At 48.1% G+C, this 12,368-nt stretch overlaps 1 protein-coding gene and 1 long non-coding RNA gene across 4 annotated transcripts in view; one reads left to right on the top strand and one right to left on the bottom strand.

Moving 5' to 3' along the window:
• LOC126295113 (speckle-type POZ protein-like) overlaps positions 1–12,368 on the top strand; it is a 623,042-nt gene that overhangs the window by 267,681 nt on the left and 342,993 nt on the right. The window lies entirely within an intron of this gene.
• Positions 5,243–6,057, bottom strand: LOC126295118 (uncharacterized). The gene is made up of 2 exons (XR_007552386.1): positions 6,004–6,057; positions 5,243–5,897 (listed from the first exon to the last, which is right to left on the bottom strand). It is a non-coding gene; the product is annotated as an uncharacterized LOC126295118 (long non-coding RNA).

The raw sequence follows: 12,368 nt of genomic DNA, 5'->3' as shown, positions 1-12,368 counted from the left end.
CTGCCCCGTCCTCCTTCCCCCTCCCAGGATGCCACGGATGTCTCCCCACCTGCCCCAGCTCCCTCCGCTTCCTCCTCCTCCTCCCCCCCTTCTTTATACAAATACCTCCTCTCTCATCCAGATCCTTCCATTCTCGAGGCCCGGAATCTCTCCCTCCTCCTCTGTAAACACGTCCCTGGTGCCCCCATCTCTCTCCTCACTCCCAGACGGGATTTCGTTCTCATCTCCTCCCCCAGCCCTACCATCCATACTGACATCTTCTCCCACCTCACCATCCCCTGTTTTGGCCGCAATGTTTCCCTCACCGCTGCTCTTTCTCCATCTCCAACCCGCCAACCACAACCCCCGTGTTGCACCTTATCCTATTCTACCACATCTGCTGCCTTCCCCCCCAACAAAAACCTCTTCCTGCACACCCTTGCCACCCACCACGTGAACCTTTCCTCCTCAATGAAACGTTCCTCCAACCCCACCACATTGACTACACATTGCCCTACCTCCTTCACCGCTCCGATAATCCTCTCCCGATTGAGCGTAGCGGAGTTGCCATTGGTCACCACTGCCAGATCCCAGTTCGGCTCCAACCTCTCGTTCCCAACCCCACTGAATACCTGATCCTTAGTCTCCTCTTCCCTGGTTTTACCGTTACCTGCGCCACCATCTATGCCCGCCCTAACGTCCCCATTCCATACAACTTCCTCTCCCACATTAACCGTACCTTCTCCTACGTGATCGCCGCCAACCTCAACATTCATAGTCCTTCCGCCGCCCAGTTACGGTGGTGGCATCAGTTCCTCTCCTCCCTTCAAGGGGACCTCACCCCATCCCCCAGCACACCCGTCCCAAATCCAACTCCAATCCCGATGTTATCCTTTCCTAACCTAACCTCTTTGGCCGCATAACGGTGGATGTCCTGGAGCCTATAGGTAGCGACCATCTCCGTGTCCTCCTCACCATTTCCGATGGTCGTCACCCCCACCCCGACCCTCGTCATGACCCTCCCTCAAAGTACATCCATGACTATTCCCGTGCCAACTGGAATGCCTACCGGGATACCGTCTCCACCCAGGTTGATAGCCAACCCTTCACCTACCACCACCCTTATGATGTAACCCATGCTGCCACCTTTCTCCAGCAGACCTTGCCTGAGGCCATGGAAGCCCACGTCCCTACTGTCGCCATCCACCCCCATTGTCCTACCTTACCCCCACAGGCCGTCCTCCTCCTCCATGAATCCTGTCGTCTCTACCGTGCCTTCCTCCACACGCATGACCCGGACACACGACGATGCCACTGGCAACTCCGGCGACACATTCGTAATTTCCTCGCGGCCAAGAAATGCCGGGACTGGCGGCAGACATGCACCCGTTTAAATGCTATCCTGCCTATCAACTCATCCAAGTTCTGGTCCGCCTTCCGTCGCCTTACTGGAACTAAACCCTCCCCCTACTATCCTCTTCTCCATGATGATCACCCCTTCCCTGACTCCCTTATTAAGGCCAATCACTTTGCCTCCTTCCTCTCTGATGTATTTTCGATCCCCGACGATCCCCAGTTCGATTACTCCATCTTCCTGGATGTCAGCAATCGAACTGACACCTCTGTCCCTCCCCTCGTGCCAGGTTTCCAGTACTTGGACACCATTGCACACACGGAACTCAATGCCCCTATCACTACACAGGATCTCATTGCTACACTCCACACCAAACCCAACACCGCTCCTGGTCACGATCGTGTCACCTACCGTCACCTTCGTGAAGCTCCTGTCTCTTTCCTCTCCACCCTAGACAGTCTCTACAATGTAGTCCTGTCCACCGGTTACTACCCTGACCTGTGGAACACCTCCCGTATCCTGATGTTCCTTAAACCTGGTAAACCGCCGTATGCCGTCCCCTCCTACTGTCCCATCAGCCTTACCTCGGTCTTCAGCAAGGTCCTGGAATCTATCCTCACCTGCAGAATCCACCAGCATCTCTGCTAGCACCGCCTCCTTCCCATTACCCAGTGTGGCTTTCGGCCATCCTTCTCTTCCGACGACCTTCTCCTTCACCTCACTCATCTCCTATCCAAACAGCTTAATTCCTGTTGCTCTTCAATCTTCCTCTCACTGAACCTCAAACATGCTTCACCTCACTCATCTCTTCTCCGAACAGCTTAATTCCCATCACTCTTGAATCTTCCTCTCCCTGGACATCGAACGTGCTTATGACCGCGTATGGCATTCCGATCTCCTCTTCAAGCTCCAAACCTTTGGCCTTCAATTAATTACATCCGTCTGATTGGCTCCTTTCTCTCCTGCCGTCCTTCCTATGTCACCATCTATAACACGGATTCCTACACCTTTTTTCCTTCCGCCAGTGTGACCCAAGGCTCTGTCCTATCTCACCTTCTGTACCTTTTATATATGGCGGACATACCATCGCCGTCACCCCCCGTCCACCATCTCCAGTTTGCCGATGACACCGCCTTCCTGTCCCTTGCCCCCACCCAGCAGTGCTCCCAACACCTTCTCCAATCCCATCTTGAACGGTTCACTGCTTGGTGCAACCAGTGGTTGCTCAAGGTCAATCCCTCCAAAACCCAGGCGAAGATTGTAGGCAAAACCACCCCTTCCTTCCGCCTCCTTGACTTCTATCTCACCGTCTATGGCCATCCTATCGCCCTCACCCCCACCCTCAAGTACCTTGGCGTCACCCTCGACCGTCAACTCTCCTGGACCCCACATCTCCGAACAATCCAAGCCAAGGCACACTCCCGACTCTGTCTCCTCAAGCTCCTCTCTGGCTGTACGTGGGGTCTTGACCCCTCCACCATATTCCACACCTATAAATCCCTCACCCGCCCTATCCTTTGTTATGCACATCTGGCATGGGTCTCCACCCCTCCTACCTTTTACAAATCCCTCCAAATCCTTGAACGCCATGCTCTTCGCCTCGCCTATCGCATCCGTCTCCCCTCCCCCACACGGATCCAGTATGATCTCATTCCATTCCCCCACCTCCTCCTTTTCCTTGAGAGGGTATGGATCCTGTACGCCTCCCGCAAACTCGACCCTTCTCACCCGCTTGTCTCGCCCATCCTCTCCCGCCCCCGCCTTTATTCCCCGTCCCACCCGGTCTCCATCTCTCCACCCTCCTTACCCTCTCCCAAGGTGTCTTCCGCCAGCTCCCCCTCACTGATGATGTCCTCCTTGCCTCCATATACCCCTCCTACCAACTTTGATCCTCCTTTCCTCTTCCTGTGTCTGTTCCTTTGGGCACCCTCCCTCCCTCCTCCCTTTCTTCCCACTCCTCCCCCGGGCTTCCCCTCCCCTGACCCTCTACTCCTCCTTCCATTTCCTCAGCCACTGGTGTCTTTGTTCTCCCCTCTCCACCCCCCCCTCCCGCCCTTCTTTCCCTCTCGGCAGGTCCCTGGACTCGCACATGCTATGTGGACTTTCACGCGCCGGAGATCATCGCCATTAGTGTCTCGTGTGTGCCGTCATGTTTAGTGTTCAGTGTTCACCGTTGCACTCCATAGTTCACTTGTGCCAGACTGGACCTGCTCTGCAGATTAATTTTTACTTATGATGATGGCAGACTAACATGCTAATACTAGCAATGAATTGTTCTCCTTGTGAAAATAATTAATTTACTGACTGGACAAAAAAATATACAAAAACTTGTCAACCACACAGCAGGAGCAGCACTAATTATATATTTACTGATGAACATAAAAGACTATTCCCCTAATTTTATGAGATTGGGGTTTCACAGAGAATTTGTGATAACAAATTGATTTCTGGAAGTATTTGTATCGAGTGTAGCCATGTATGGAAGTGAAACATGGACGAGAACTAGTTTGGACAAGAAGAGAATAGAAGCTTTCGAAATGTGGTGCTACAGAAGAATGCTGAAGATTAGATGGGTAGATCACATAACTAATGAGGAAGTATTGAATAGGATTGGGGAGAAGAGGAGTTTGTGGCACAACTTGACTAGAAGAAGGGATCAGTTGGTAGGACATGTTCTGAGGCATCAAGGAATCACCAATTTAGTATTAGAGGGCAGCATGGAGGGTACAAATTGTAGAGGGAGACCAAGAGATGACTACACTAAGCAGATTCAGAAGGATGTAGATTGCAGAACATACTGGGAGATGAAGAAGCTTGCACAAGATAGAGTAGCATGGAGGGCTGCATCAAACCAGTGTCAGGACTGAAGACCATAACAACGACAACATATGTGTCTCGAGTAAGTTTTCTTTCATCACTACACTCTTCCCAAGAACATAACCATGAGATGAAGCACTGTAAGAATTCTTGCATGCGACAGGATTTACTAGTCACTGGTTCTTGGAAAATATTTCTTAACCTCTGTCCCTTGAGTAATGTTTTTACATTTACAATATTCCACCAACGATTTATTATTTTTATGAATGTTGCAGTACTTTCCCAGTTGCTAATTGCTTTCTTTGAACCTAATGTGTCCAAAGCAACAACTGTCATATCATTGAAAATACGCAACACTAACTTGACATTTTGGCGCTCAGTTGAGTTAGAAAATAGAGACTTCAAAGTTGAGGAACTGCCATATTGCAGTAGTTCATCTTTTTCTATCAAGTGCAATTCTTTCAGTGCTCCAACACAAGACAAACCTCCCATCACACTGTCACTGAAGTCAGGAAAACACAAGATCTGCTCCTTTTGGTTAAACTAGTTATTGCATATACACTTCAAAATATGGACAGTGTCCACAAAATAATACAATGGGCTATTTGGAGAAGACTGTACAGGGTGATTGTACTTTACTTTCCCATCTGGAGGAGTAGAAAACTTATGACACTGCTTTCTTATGAACTGCATTATTGTCTGCTACTATACCAACCACCTCAAATCCAACTGCTTCTAATTTAAGAATGACTGCTTTAATGTAAGAGAACAGAACATCACTCTAAATAGTATGAACTGGCAGAATAGATACCACATCCTTCCATAAAAACATAGGCGCTGGTTGCACACAAAATTTTTTCAGTGTTAAAGGCACATACTACAACATTTCCAGCTTTGTAATCAAGATGAGAGTTCAGATGAGTTTCATCCATCAACAGGAGCACAGTTTTATCATCTGAGGATAAACTACATACTTTATTTGTGATGTAGCTCATAAACTGATGACCCTGTTGTTCAATGATGGGATTTGTTGAGAGTTTACTACAAAGCCTTGAAAGGGTGTTAGGACTAGGCATAGAAAAACAGTCAGTGTTCCTCAAAAATTTGTAAGCATGTACTAATGACCACATTATCATGGAGTTAGTATCATACCTAAATTGAGTTGAACTTCTGCACTTCAAGACTGAAATCTGTTCCTTCAAAAATGTAATTTTAGTTTCGTTTCCTGGCAACTTCTCTAATAAATTTTGCAGTAACTGGTCAATTAAAGACAAAATGTTATCCACAGGAGCCTCAGAACTATTATACAGAAGATAAATCTTCTTAAGAACGTCACTTACCACCTGTATGTTACTTACTTTCTTGGGAAATTTCATGTTTCCAATACATTTCACTTCAATATCATTATTGAAGACACTGAGTAATAAACCAGTGCTTATAACTACTTGGCAAAAAATTCTTGGGTAAGGACTATGATTTAGTAACACTATGCTCACACTGTCAGATTTGTTTATCACTACCCAGTCACTGTGGTTTTCACACTCACTCAACTTTGTTCTCATTTGTTCTAAACTATCGAACGATATTGCATCAATCATTTTCGCATGTGTGTCCACACTTTCTTGGATAGCAACTCGAAGAGCACGATTTCCTAAACGCCCCCTACGAATTTCTGGGTCCTCTCGTACTGCAGTTTGATGACTCGACAAGTAAGATGGGCAGCCAGGCAACTTCGATGGGATAGCATCTGAAAAATTAATGACGAAGTATGAAACCGATCTCACAGCATATAAGTGAAATACAGATAGTTCTTATGCCACTGTACTTTACTAAGAGCGTGTTACGTAACTCACCTTTTCTCAAGCGTCGACGATCCAACGGTGCTGTCAAGAGTATACCAGTTTTTGGGTCATACATGCTGGTACTGCTTACAATATCGTCCTTGTTCAAATGCAGTTCACATGTCTAAAAACAAGCATACAGTATGAGATTATAAATACATTCTTCTGTTTACTGTATTTTGTTCAGGTGGACTACATTTCAAGCAACTACCACACACTAACCAAACAAATACTCTGATACCTACAACAGAGTTCTTACTCGGTGTCCAGCCTCGTCAGATGGAAAATAAAATACACTGACTTTAGGTCCATTATCGTAATTGCCCATGCAATTCGGCATACAACAGCTTCGGGGCATCGTCAGTGAGTATAGATCAAATAACTACTCACGAAATGCACAGAATACAATATGGATATGCTACGAATCACTTGTGTCGGTATCTAGCTTCTCAGACGTCACAGGCTCACGATATGAGGCCTTGTTTCTAGGTGGCATTGACGCAAAGCGTGTATCTTCTCTGCGACTCGGCGCTGCAGTCTGACGCCGAAATAGCTCCCATTCCCGCCGCTGAGCGGCGCTAATGGTAGCTCAGTATAAAAACTCGGCGCATCGATCTGGCGCCGAAATAAATCCCTTTCCAGCCGCTGAAAGGCGCCACTGGTAGCTCAGTGTTACAATGCCGTATAGAATTTAAAAATAGAGAAAGCGCAAATAATTGCTGAATGTAAGACAGGAAATTATAATTCATATATATATTGTTGATTGTATTTACTATTACGGAAACATATGCCATGACTGAAGGACCAGGAAAACATCTCTACTCATTCAAATCACCAAATCGTGCGTCTATATAAAATAGTTTGTACGGTCATCTGTAACCTCCTTCACCGGTCTGACAATCCACTCCAGATAGCGCGTGGCGGAGTTGCCATTGGCCACCACCGCCAGATCCCTGTCCGGCTCCAACCCCTCCTTCCTGACCCCACAGAACACTTGATCCTTAGTCTCTTCTTCCCCGGCCTTACCCTTACCTGTGCCACCATCTATGTCCGCCCCGCTGCACCTATTCCTTTCGACTTCCTTTCCCACATCGACCGTACCTTCTCCTCCTACGTGATCGCCGCCGACCTTAACATCCATAGTCGTTCTGCCGCCCAGTTACGGCGGTGGCATCGGTTCCTTGCCACCCTCCAAGGCGACGTCCTTCCAATTCCCCAACACACCCGCCCTGAATCCAATACCACTCCCGATGTCGTCCTAGCCTCCCCCACCCTGCTTGGCCGCATAGCGGTGGACGTCCTTGATCCCATTGGCAGTGACCATCTCCCTGTCCTCCTCACTGTATCAGACGGTCGTCGCCCCCGTCCCGACCCGCGCCATGACCCTCCCCCGAAATATGTCCATGACTACTCCCGTGCCAACTGGAATGCCTACCGGGACTCCCTTGCTCTCCAGGTCGATAGCCACCCCCTCACCTACCACCAACCTGATGACGTTACCCGTGCTGCCTCCTTTCTCCAGCAGACCTTGTCTGAGGCCGTGGAGGCCCACGTCCCTACCATTGCCATCCATCCGCACCGCCCCACCTTACCCCCACAGGCCGTCCTTCTCCTGCGTGAATCCCGCCGGCTCTACCGTGCCTTCCTTCACACACGTGACCAGGACACACTACGACGCCACCGGCAACTACAGCGACACTTCAGGAACTTACTCACGGCAAAGAAACGCCGGGACTGGCGACAGACATGCACCCGTCTTAATGCCACCTTACCTATCAACTCGTCCAAGTACTGGTCAGCCTTCCGCCGCCTTACCGGATCTAAACCCTCTCCCTACTACCCTCTCCTTCATGATGACCACCCCTTCCCTGATGCCCTTAGTAAGGCCAACCATTTCGCCTCCTACCTCTCCGATATCCTTACCATCCCTGACGATCCCCAGTTCGATTATTCCCTCTTTCCTGATGTCCGTGATCGAACTGATACCTCTGTCCCCCCGCTTGCTCCTGGCTTCCAGTACTTGGACAACATCACACACACAGAACTAAATACCCCAATCACCACTCAAGATATCATTGCTACACTTCGCCCTAAACGCAACACTGCTCCCGGTCACGATCGTGTTACTTACCGTCACCTCCGTGAAGCTCCTGCCTCCTTCCTCTCCACATTGGCCAGGCTCTACAATGTGGTCCTGTCCACCGGCTACTACCCCGACCTGTGGAAAACCTCCCGGATCCTGATGTTCCTCAAGCCCGACAAACCGCCTTCCGCTGTCTCCTCCTACCGTCCCATCAGCCTTACCTCGGTCTTCAGCAAGGTCCTGGAATCCATTCTTACCCGCCGCCTACACAAGCACCTTCACCAACACCGCCTCCTCCCCCCTACCCAATGTGGCTTTCGGCCGTCCTTCTCAGCCGATGACCTCCTCCTTCACCTCACTCACCTCCTCTCCGAACAACTCAATTCCCGTCGTTCCGCCATCTTCCTTTCCCTCGACCTCGAACGCGCATATGACCGTGTGTGGCATTCCGGTCTCCTTTTCAAGCTCCAAACCTTTGCTCTTCCTCTCAACTATGTCCGTCTGGTCGCTTCCTTCCTTTCCCACCGTCCTTCCTATGTCACCATCCACAACACTGATTCCTACACCTTCTACCCCTCCGCCGGTGTGCCCCAAGGTTCCGTCCTTTCCCCTCTTCTCTACCTCCTTTACACGGCAGACATGCCTCCACCTGCACCTCCCCTACACCTTCTCCAGTACGCCGATGACACTGCCTTCCTTGCCCTCGCTCCCACCCTGCAACGCTCCCAGCACCTTCTCCAATCCTATCTTGACCGGTTCACCACTTGGTGTAACCAGTGGTTGCTCAAGGTCAATCCTTCCAAGACCCAGGCGATCATTGTAGGCAAAACCACTCGTTCCTTCCGTCTCCTTGATTTCTATCTTACTATTTATGGCCGTCCCATCACCCTCACACCTACTCTCAAGTACCTTGGTGTCACCCTCGACCGTCGCCTCTCCTGGAACCCACATCTCCGGACGATCCAAGCCAAGGCACGCTCCCGCCTCCGCCTCCTTAAGCTCCTTTCTGGCCGTACATGGGGTCTGGACCCTTCCACCATCCTCTACACCTACAAGTCCCTCATCCGTCCTATCCTTTGCTATGCTCATCCCGCCTGGATCTCTGCCCCTCCTACCTTCTACAAGTCCATTCAGATCCTAGAACGCCATGCGCTCCGCCTCGCCTATCGCATCCGTCTCCCTTCCCCCACGCGGATCCTCTATGACCTGATTCCCTTCCCGCACCTCCTCCTTTTCCTCGAACGGTTACGGATCCTCTACACCTCCCGCAAGCTTGATCCTCCACACCCTCTTGTCTCTCCCATCCTCTCCCACCCCAACCCGCTGCCGCGCCTGCATTCCTATATCCCACCTGCTCTCCATCTTTACACCCTCCACACCCTCTCCCTCGGTGGCTTCCGTCAACTCCCCCTCCCTGATGATGCCCTCCTCCCCTCCATCTACCCCTCCTACCAACTTTGAGCCTTACCTTCCCTCTCCTCTCCTTTTCCTGTGGGCACCCTCTCTCCCTTCTCTCCCTCCCTCCCCTCCCCTTTCTCCTTGGGCTTCCACTCCCCCTACCCTCCCCCTTCTCCTCCATCCCTCTCCTCCACTGGCATCTTCCCCTCCCCCTCTCTCTCCTCTTCCCCACACCTTTTCCCCTTGGCAGGCCACGACTCTGCTGTCTTCCATCTGTTACTTTCATCGTCCTACGCCGAAGACCATCGCATGTGTTTGTGCCTCGACTCTCCTGCAGTGTGTTTGTGTTTCGTCGTTTGTGCTCCGCTGGTTCACGTGTGGCCATCTGCCATCTGCGTTTGTGCACCGTGTTTCTCCGCTTTTATCCATTGTGCTACGCACGTGACCGACTCCGTTTTAACTCTGTTTTGTCTACTGTTTGTACCCCGCCGTCTTGATTGTTTTTATATCTTACTCATCTCTGTTCTGTGTATACTCTGAGGCCGAAGAGCGGCATACCTGGTCCGCTGCCGGCCTACCTGTTTGTCACAGGTATTAAAATCACAATAAAGGAAAAAAAAAAAAAAAAAAAAAGTCATCTGTATTGCGCTGCATGTAGCCCGCTTCCTTTCTCAAATGTTTGACAATATTTGGAGGGTCAACGAGCCCTATAAACAGGACAAGCAGAGCTGAAATCATTATGTGCCATTGACATTCGTTTGGGGCCCGATATTTGCAAAGGAACTATCATGAGATTCTCGCATGATCATGTAGGTAAATTTGTCAATTTTATAATGAACTATGAATGCTTCGATATTAGGCATAGAATTGTTAAGGCTTGCAGTAAAAAAGTAGAAGCCGCGGTGAATTTGCGTTTCGTGCAAGTTACATCATACCCTGCTTCGTATCATGGGCAGAACAAATACTAAATTATTTTTTAAACTGGAAGTGATCTGTCTGCAGTCTCGAGAAAACCGATTCTATAAAAACCACTCCGTCATGAAAGTACGTGCCAAAGAAAAAACCAGAAAGAATTAGGCATAAGGCCCACATATCTCACAAACTGTTCGAGCTTTCGGAACAAGATTTTTGACAAATCATAGCACACAAAGATCAGAGTATTTTGCCATATTATTATTATGCGAAACTTTCACATCTGGTGCGACAATGAAGCAACTAAGATTTTTTCAATGCAATAATGTAATTCTTAAGGACCATCCATATCCGGTGAAACGAGAATTTCTGTGGGTTTTCTGACAAAATAAGTAAAGATTTTTGGCGTTTATGCTATTCTGAGAACGGGTTGTTTTCTAATCTGTTGACCTGACTTGCCCTCAGTTACTAGTTTAATGACACTCTGTTTCATGATTCTGTCGCAATTTCAACTGTATTAGAATGTTAGTGAGATGAATATTTGTAAACTAATCTGTGTTTCGACAAAAGAAGCTGTGTTTAACATAGCAACAAGAGAAGTTATGTATTACTCAAAACTGGTCATAGTTCTTTGTGAATCCATCTCTCCTCTACTACCTACTTGGTATGACTGACAACTAGAGACGTGACCAGTGGTGTAACATTTCCAATGGCTTCTTCTTTCAGCATTTTAGCCTCATGGAGCATATTCTCAGTCGCTTTTAAAGTAGCGTGATATGGATAAAGGAAGATTAAACTATGTCCTTTGGCGTCAGCCAGATTGTCACCCTGGTACTGTGGGGCTTTCTGCTCGTACAGCATTTAAAGCTCCATTAACTTCACCTTATGCATGCTATGTTCAACTCTATCCAGTGGAATATTTCTTTGTACTTAGAACCAAATATCCACTTTCATCTACTGCGTTGTTGTAACTTTATCCTTGACAACAGAGTGGTATGGCTCAGCGTCCACTATTATTCTCGAATTCAGAGACATATTTGGCAGCAGAACATTATTTTCACTGCCAGTGAATGTGTTTCTTGAACGTCCATTTTTATTGTGAATATTGAGTTTTCAGACATACTGCACTGTTGTCATTAACACAGCACTGGCACAAAACACTCATTCACAGTACCTGACGACTATAGAACACTTCAACGCCAGAAGATATCACTTCACAACGAGAGCTAATGAACATTGGTGCCTCTGATGCGCGACACCACTTCGTATTGTTTGCCGTCGGCGTGGCAACAGGGGCGTTTTACCAACCGAATTGCTGGTAGCGTGGTAGGCAAAGATGGCTCGGCTCGCCTTAGCTCTTACTTGGGCAACGGCGTCTCGTCCTCGATGCTGAGCCAAACGTCAAAAGTCGCAACTAATTTTAAATGCACAATAGTCTCTCTTCTGACGATTACATGCATCTTTCATTTATGTGGGCAGTAAAACGTTGCACACACGTGGGCGGCGCAGTTGTCCCATCAATTATTAATCCCTATCTGTCCAAACCATGCCCGAGCAAAGCCTAATAGTGCACCATAATCTATAAAAACGTAAAAGTCAACAAACATTGCTGGAATTCCCCCATCAATTGTTTAAAGAACGGTTCATAAAACCGACGATGATAGCAAACATAGTTGATTTTACGAGACCTACATTCAATTTTGAAACATCAGAAAAAAGCACGCCGCAATGTTTTTATTTTTAAGTATCCCAGCAGAAGAGCGTAAGTTGTGTGTGGTCAGAGATAAACACGAACAACCAGAAATAGTTATCTATTTCCTCACAAATCTACTCACATTTCTAACGTTAAGTTACTCTTCGCGCAAAGATACCTACCAATGTGATTGATGATCTACTACTACCTTTACATAAATCAGACAGCTACACTAAATAAAATAAATCTTCCAAAGAAAAATAATTTTTTGTCATCAAATGTATTTTGTTG

This window comes from Schistocerca gregaria, chromosome 11 (genome assembly GCF_023897955.1).
Source record: "Schistocerca gregaria isolate iqSchGreg1 chromosome 11, iqSchGreg1.2, whole genome shotgun sequence".
Lineage (NCBI taxonomy): Eukaryota > Metazoa > Arthropoda > Insecta > Orthoptera > Acrididae > Schistocerca > Schistocerca gregaria.
The sequence above is the reverse complement of the archived record's forward strand: the minus strand, read 5'-3'. Positions and strand labels throughout refer to the sequence as shown.